The 8,469-nt window shown below is 35.5% G+C and overlaps 1 pseudogene; it reads right to left on the bottom strand.

Moving 5' to 3' along the window:
* Window positions 1-658: 658 nt before the first annotated feature.
* On the bottom strand, window positions 659-8,086 carry LOC138155750 (glutamyl-tRNA(Gln) amidotransferase subunit A, mitochondrial pseudogene; annotated as a pseudogene).
* Between the last annotated feature and the right edge of the window lie 383 nt (window positions 8,087-8,469).

The following is an 8,469-nucleotide window of genomic DNA, read 5'->3' as shown; positions in this document are numbered from 1 at the left end:
GTGAGTTCTTATCCCAAAAACTGAGGTCTTTGGGTTTATCAAATAGTAGGTTACTATAGTTGTTGATTGCTGAGTCTTGTGGACCCAATCTATTCCATTGGTCTACTACTTTATTCCTCAGCCGGTGCCAAGTAATTTTGAGGACTGCTGCTATATAATACAGATTAAAATCTGGTATAGCTAGTCCACCTTCCCTTTTTTTTTCATTAATCCCCTTGATATTCAGGACCTTTTGTTCTTCCAAATGAATTCTTCCTCTCATCTTATCATTCTTCTTTTCTCATTGCAGCATACATGACCTCAATATCCATATTTACCTTACAACAGTGACCATTTTCTAGCCAATAAAATCTTGCCAATTTTTATGCCACCCATGTTTTTCATAAAACATGATAGGAGATAATTGAGTAACTGGGATGGGGTAGGAGTGCTTTCACTACTTTGTCCCACTTAGACTCAAGAAAGCCAACAATTGAGGTGGCTAGGTGTCACAGTGAGTAAAGTGCGGGCCCCAGAGTTGGGAGGACCCAAGTTCAGTTCTGGCCTCAGACACTTAATACCCACACAAAAATACTAGCTGTGTAACCTTGGGAAAGTTACTTAACCATAATTGCCCTCCAAAAGGCAAAAAAAATCCAACAACTTTAGACCAAAAGGGTTATGTTTCATTTGACTAACCTGGTGCATGGTTTTCCTTGGTATTTCTGTTCATAACTTGCTGATGTCTCTCAAAATGGGAATTATAAATGGTCCAAGAGGGTCTTGTGTTATAGTAGAATATTTTTGGATCATGCCTAGCCAGTATACTCTGCATAATTGCTGCATCATCCACAAACCTGTTTAAGATTCCTGAAACATTCATAAAAGCAAGCCCATCTAGGAAATATGGGTTTCTTGTTTAATTCCCTTTACCTGATCCCCAAGACAAAAAGCATGTGAATGCAAATACAGCAGTGGTGCTGCCCCTAAAACTGGCTCTTCTTATTAACTAAACAGAATCTTCATCCACTCTGTGGTGGTGCTGTTTTAACTTTTCTCAGTACTGCTTTGAATAATTCTAGGGGTTCTGCTTGGCCCAAATATACCATCTGTGCTTCCACGTCCCATAGCAAATTCACGAAAATTTAATTTTCTTAGAATAGCCCCATTTTATATTAACTTCTGAACTACTCTAACATCGTAAGGTGATAGGTAACCTTTTAGCATATTGGACACATATGTTGTTTCAATGCAAGCAATGTTAAAGTTATCTTTTATGGAAATGGGAATTCCATCTTGAATTACAAGTGACTTATCTTCCTTATACTTCCTTTCTGATTCTTTAGTTCATGTTAAGGCTTTCTCTTTTGATATGGCAATGCAAGCATTAAGAAATCTGGTTTTCTCAAAGCTATCTACAGACCTACACAATATTTTAAAACACTGTTGATTGGAGAAGTGAAAATTGAAACAATTCTGAAGTACATCTTTATATCTATCAGATTGATTTCATATGATCAAAAAGGAAAATGATAAGTGTTAGAGCAAATATGGGAAATCTAGTTTTCTAATGGCATTGTTAACTAATCCAACCATTCTGGAGAGCAATTTACAGCTATGACCAAAGGAGTATAAACTTGAACATACATTTTGTTCTAGCAATACCACTACTAGCTCAGTGTTACAAAAACATATTTTTAAAAGGTAAAATATCCTATTTGTACAAAAATATTTATACTACTTCTTTTTCTGGTGGCTAAGAATTGGAAAATGAAGGGATGCTTCTCAACTGGGGAAAGGCTGAACAAGTTGTGACATGACTCTAATAGAATATTATTGTACTTATAAGAAAGAATAAGCAGTATGATTTCAGGGAAAAAAATACTGGAAAGACTTACATGAACTCATACAAAGTAAAGAGAGAATAACTAGAAGATTGTACACAGTAACAGCAATATTGTATGATGAAGAATTATGATTGACTTAGCCTTCCTCGCCAATACAATGATCCAAGACAAGCCCAAAGTGCTCATGCTGAAAAATGCTATGCATTTATCCATCTCCAGAGAAAGAATAGCTGTCATATCAATACAGGCCAAAGCATACTATTTTTCAATTTTATTTCTTCCTTTTCTCCTTCTTTCTTTCTGTCTGAATTTTCTTGCACAAAATGACTGATATTGAAATGTTTACATGACTACACATGTAAGGGTTATGGGATTTAAAGATCTTCCATGACCCATTGGACTTGCTGATGTAGCAGGAAGGGGTGGGGCAAGAGTAAGCAGAAGCAAAGCTACAGTTCCTGTGGTGACTGGCAGCAGCCAGCAGCAGCAGCAGTAGTGGTAGTGGCCGAGGTAGAGGCAGAGGCACAAACCTCTTTTTTTTGAGCCAGCCAGAATTTCTGCTAAGGACTCCTGCTGAGTGAGGAGTACTAGGGACTGGAACTGTGGGGTGCTGGAGCTGCTGGGAGCACACTTCCTGGACACTGAGAAGTTGTGAATGGGGAGAGGAGGACCTTTGCCTGAGGTAGCCTGTTCTATTTTGAAGGCTGGAGAATGTGGGTATTTACTACATTAACTCCATGTGCCAATTTCATAAATACTGTGATGGATTTGAATTTCTGGTTTTGGGACTCACTTTTCTGGTATTTTAATAAATGTTCTAGCTTTGTCCCCCATGTAGAGAACCCAGTATATTTTGTGATTAATAACCTCATCAGCATATTTATAATTGCCAAAGAACTTGTGAATATTGCATTGTTGATACAATAACCTATATCAGATTGCTTACTGCCTCAGGGAATGAGGAGGGGAGGAACTGAGGGGAACAAGTTGAAATTCAAAACTTAAACAAAAACACCATCAAATAGCAACAAATATTAAAATTTGTTTTATGGGTAATTCGGGAAGATAAAATACTATTTAAAAAAGAAATCTGTTTTTCCTGAAGGAGAGATTTTTTTTAACAAAAAAATTCATTGTTTATTGGGCTTTGTTGTGGTGCATCAAAAACCTAAAAAAAAGTTCTGTCTAGTACTGGCATTATAATATTTCACTTTAAGATCTCTTTCAGGAGGTGATTGTTGGATTCCTTCAGTTTCTATTTTACACTCGGATTTTGGATATAGGGAGAATTTCTTTTGATAATTTCTTGAAAAAATGATCTAGGGGAGGTAGGACCAAATGGACTGAGAGAAGTCAGGGCCCCACTTGAACTCTCCACCAAACCCCTATAAAGACCTTTGAATAATGCCCTAAAACAAATCATGGAGTGTGAGAATCCCAAAATGGACAGGGCAAAACAACATTCTAGCCCAAGTCAACTTTAAAAAAGTTGGCAGAAAAGGTCTATCACACTTGGATGAAAGTGGAGCACAGTCCAATAGAGGCTGTACAAGGCAGATCAGGCCCCAGGAAACCAGAAGCAGGCCTTGAGAGTGAATGAATCAGTAGTTGCACTTGCTACTTCTGGAGCTCTCAGTCAACAGATAGTAAAGGGTCAAACTGCTTGTCAGAAGGAGATTACAGTGGTCTCTTTTTTAGCACTGGGGGAAGGATACAATTGCTTTGCCCATGCTCAGATGTGAGTCATAGTCCTTGGTAGCACTACCATGGTGAGGAGAAGCAAGAGCACACAAGAGCTTGTGTCAGCAATGGGGGGGGGGGAGCTCCTCATAGTTCCAAGGAACAGAAGAGTGCTTTTGGTCACTTACAGACGAGAGCAAAGACCAAAAGAGTAGGAAACATGTCTCTCCTTATATCATACCACTTTGGAAAAACTGTTAATATACAGGACCCTAGAAGTATCTCTCAAAACAGCTGAACAAAACCACTGAAGCTTGGAACAGTGTGCTATCCACAACGGAAGCAGAACCCCACCTTAAAAAATAGTTAAACATTAAGGAATAGGCTGGGAAAGTGAGCAAACAAAAGAAAAAAAATCTGACCATAGAGAGTTACTATGATGACAAGGAAAATCAAAAGAAGATAGCAAAGTAGAAATCCTCTAAAACTTCCAGAAAGAATGCAAATTTGTCATAGGCCACAAAAGAGATGAAAAAGTATTTTTTAAATCAAGTAAGAGAAGTAGAGGAAAAATTGGGAAGAGAAATGAGAGTGATATCAGAAAATATTTTTAAAAAGAGTCAACAGCTTGATAAAGGAAGCAAACAAACAAGCAAAAAACTACTAAAGAAAATAACAACTCAGAAACCATAATAGGTCAAAGTGGTGAAAGATACAAAAATCTGAGTAGAGGAATGAAAATCAGAATTTATCAAATGGAAAAAAAGGCACAAAAATCACTGAAGAGAAGACCTAATTAAAAAAAAAATAGATTTGGTCAAATGGAAGAGGAGGTACAAAACTTCCCTGAAAAAAATAATTCCTTAAAATTTGTAATTAAACAAGTTGAAGCTAATGACTCTATGAGAAAAAAAACAATAGAAGAAAACCAAAAGAATGAAAAAAATATATGACAACGTGAAATATTTTATTAGAAAAAAAAAACTGACCTGGAAAAGGGATCCAGGGAAGATAAATTAAAATTATTGGGCTTCCTGAAAGCCATGATAGAAAAAAAGAGCCAAGACATAACCTTTCAAGAAATTACCAAAGAAAACTGTCCCAGTATCCTAGTGACAGAAGATAAAATAGAAATTGAAAGATTCCACTCATCACTTCCTGAAAGAGGTCCAAAAATGGAGACTCCCAGGAATATTATAGTCAAATTCCAGAGTTCCCATGTTAAGAGAACTATATTTCAAGCAGTCATAAAGAAAAAAAAAAGTTTTCATGGAGCCACAGTCAGGATAACACAAGATTTAGCAGATGCTGCATTAAAGGATCTGAGTGCAGGGAATATAAAATCTGAGAGAGCAAAGGAACTAGGCATAGGATTACAATAAAGAAGCACCTACCCAGCAAAACAGTATAATCCTTCAGGGAAAAAAAAATGATGGGGGAAGCAGTAGGGAACACTTGAACCTTACTCTCATCAGAATTTTCTCAAAGAGGGTATAACATACAAATTCAATTTAGTATAAAAATATATCTTACCCTAGAGCAGGCCTGCACAATCAATCCCCAGTGTCCCATGGGCAACTTGTGGCATGCCAAAGGATTTCAGGCAGCCTGCAAAAAAGGTACTTTCTTCAGTAATTTTTATGGTTCTTTTACCAATTTTCAATAATTTTCATAATTTTCTTCTATTATTATAATTTATTTTCCTTATTTTTCCTCTACTTTTCTTATTTGATTTTTAAAATCCCTTTTGAGTGCTTCCAGGATTTCTTGTTGGACTTGTGTCCAATTCACATTTTTCCTCTTTCACATCTTCGCTTGTAGATATTTTGACATAATTGTCTTCTGAGTTTGTGTTTTGATCTTCCTTTTCACCATAGTAGCTTTTTCATGGTCAGGTTCTTTTCTTTCTTGTTCTTTGTTCCAACTTATTTCTTGACATTTAACTTTATATTAAGGTTAGATTCTGTTCATAGGGTGGAGAGAGTATAGTTTCATGCTTCAGGGTTTGTATATGTGTGTGTGTGTGTGTTTCTGTTTTAAGAGGTAGCTCTAGGTGTCTATAAAATTGTGATTCTTTCAAGGTGATATGATCCAAGGAAAGATGTGATCATTGCTCTCCTCACTTGTGCTCTGGTCTTTACTGAGGAATTAACTGTGCTCCTCTCCAAACAAAAGTACAGGCATTCCTCTTGTTCCTGGAATTGTTACTTTGAGCCCTGCTTTTCTGAAGTTGAAAATTCTAATTCTCTTTTCTGCCTTGGAACTGTGATGAGGGCCCCTGCTGCCCTGAGGCCACAAGCACTAGTACTCCTCTTCATCCTAGAATTTCACATAGATAATGGAACTGTGTTTTGTACCCAGCACCATCAAAAACTCCCCTGTAATATTTTTTTTCTGACTAGTTGCCCAACACCCTTATCATATCTGGACTGAGAGCTTTTGATGCAGCTACTGACACTGTCACAGCCACCCCTAAGGTGTATTGCTGGTGTTGCCATGTGTGGTCTGTGTTCTCTACTTGACCTCCCCTAATTTGTCTTAGGGTAGAAGAATGTGTTACCCCAAGCTTTTTTCTTCTCTGACTATATAATTCAATTAGAAGAATTATTTTAAAAATTGTTTGGAAGGGAATGATTGGAGAAATGAACAGAGTTACTGCTTATACCCAGCCATCTTAAGTAAGATCTTTTCTCACTAAATATTATTCTACCACATATTGACATTCGGAAGCCATCGCTAGTTAGCTTAAAATGTGATACTTATTTTTGTTTAGGGGAAAATAAAGATGGCTTTACAAAATAGCCACATGCAATATGCAAATGTCTTTCATAATCACTATTTTTTTTAAAAAAGTGTTTATAAAGCTAAAATGAGACACAGTGATTGGTGGGAGCTGTGGTAGAAATGAGTCAAAATTAAGAGTTCATAATCAGGGAGTGATGATAATCTGTTTCTAAATTTCCTAGCTACTTTCAGGAAAACAATAACATTTAGTCACAGGCCTGTTCTAATGCTAACTTTCAGCTGCATTCAGTTGATGTAGTGGTGGAGCAATTGGAGAGGCTGATGCTCCTGTATATATAGCTGATGCTATACATGTACCATGGTATAGATGGGCTATGGTGGATTTACTTGACTGAAATTGGTTGAAGGAGTTTATAACAACTCTGCTGTCATCTACACAATGAAAACCATAAAGTGGTAATACATATGATCCTTCAAGTTATTCCTTTTCAAAATAAGAAGTGAAAAGGAAATCCAGTTTTCTCTTAAGTATTCTGCTCTGTAGCTCCATTTAGAAAGTCTCCACCTTTGAAAAATGGTAGTTTGTTTTGGTTACAAAATCTCTCTTTCAAATTAGATGACTTTTTATTTCTATTTATTTCTATAAGAAAATAAGTTTTTGGTTACTCTTTTCCTTATGTTCAGGCTACTAGAATTTGATCATCAAATTACAATTTACTGCTTGAAATGGAATTCTTTTTTAAAAAAAATATTTATTTAAAGTGTCTGTTCTGTATAACACAAGTCCAAAATGCTGAAGTACAGATTATTTACTCTTACAGTCAAGTACTATAATAGCAGATTTTTCATATTCTTTGTATGATATTCCATTACAAAATTAATTTTCTTAGTCAAATGAATTATTGTTTTTTAAGCTATTAATAGTTTGAAATTTCTCTGTAAACAAATAAAAAGGAACAAAGATAATCCCTGAGAAATTTCTCTTTTTCCAAGTTCCACATATTTTAATTTTTTCAAAATTACTTTTGGAATTAAAGAATCTGAATCATTCATGTACATTTGATTTATATGCAATAATAACATTAATCCATAAAAATTAACATTTTATGAGTCACCAACCACTTAAAATCTCTAAGATATGTTACATGAAAAAAATATATGTCAGAACTCAATCAAATAAATTAAAAATATGTGGGAATAGAATAAGTTACATATCACCTCATTATTCTGTCTGTTGCTAAAGTTATCTTAAAGATGCTTTTGATGTGCAAAAAAAGGATACACTTATATTCCAAGTTTTTACTTGAAGATAGATAATTTCCCACTTACATAACAGTAAATTAAATATATATGCAATATATATTTAATCTCTCTCTGTCTGTCTCTCTCTGTCTCTGTCTCTGTCTTTCTGTATCTCCACCCCACCCCCCCTCATCATTATGGAGATGCAGGTTGAGTTCCCTTTATGTGTTGACAGACTTCCTCTGGTTTTCTTGAATTACACAATCGCAAATGTAGCAAATAGGCTTTCTTTCTATGATCTCAATATTTGACCAAATAAACTTTTCATCCATTTGTAAATCTCTTCATCATAGACATACTAAGAAAATATGGAAAAGAATATTCAGTTTCTTCAAGAAGTCTATAGGGCAAAGAATGCATGTTGATATTCTTTTGTCACTCACATTTACATAAAATTGACCAAGTGACATCACGTCTCCTATTATATTTGAGTTTCTCAACAGGGAGGAGAAGTATTCGACTCTTCAAACAGTAAGAAAAACAAACCTCATGCTAGGGAAGTTTTCTGACATAGCTTGTTGCCGTTCAGTCATTTTTCATATGCTTCTGACACTTCATGACTCCATTTGGCATTTTCTACGCAAAAATACTAAAATCATCTGTCATTTTTTCTCCAGTTCATTTTTAAAGATGAGAAAACTGATGCAAACAGGGTTAAGTGACTTGCCTAGAATCCCATAACTATAAGTGTCTGAGGCCAGATTTGAACTAAAAGCAATGAGTCTTCCTTACTCCAAGCCTGGAGCTCTATTTAATATTGCTTGTCTTTAATTAGATGCCTTTCTTTAAACATTACACATTATTTCTACACTATCCTCCTTAAATACATACATTCTAAACCCAAGACAGTTATTAAAGGGTCGATAAAGTGAACTGATAAAGTGAGGCCAATAAATGGATTAGGATGAAAAAAAAG

The sequence above is a fragment of the Petaurus breviceps genome, unplaced genomic scaffold, assembly GCF_028583685.1.
Source record: "Petaurus breviceps papuanus isolate PSGF00001 unplaced genomic scaffold, PetGlider_PUasm1.0 98, whole genome shotgun sequence".
NCBI lineage: Eukaryota > Metazoa > Chordata > Mammalia > Diprotodontia > Petauridae > Petaurus > Petaurus breviceps.
This window is presented reverse-complemented; position numbering and strand designations above follow the sequence as displayed.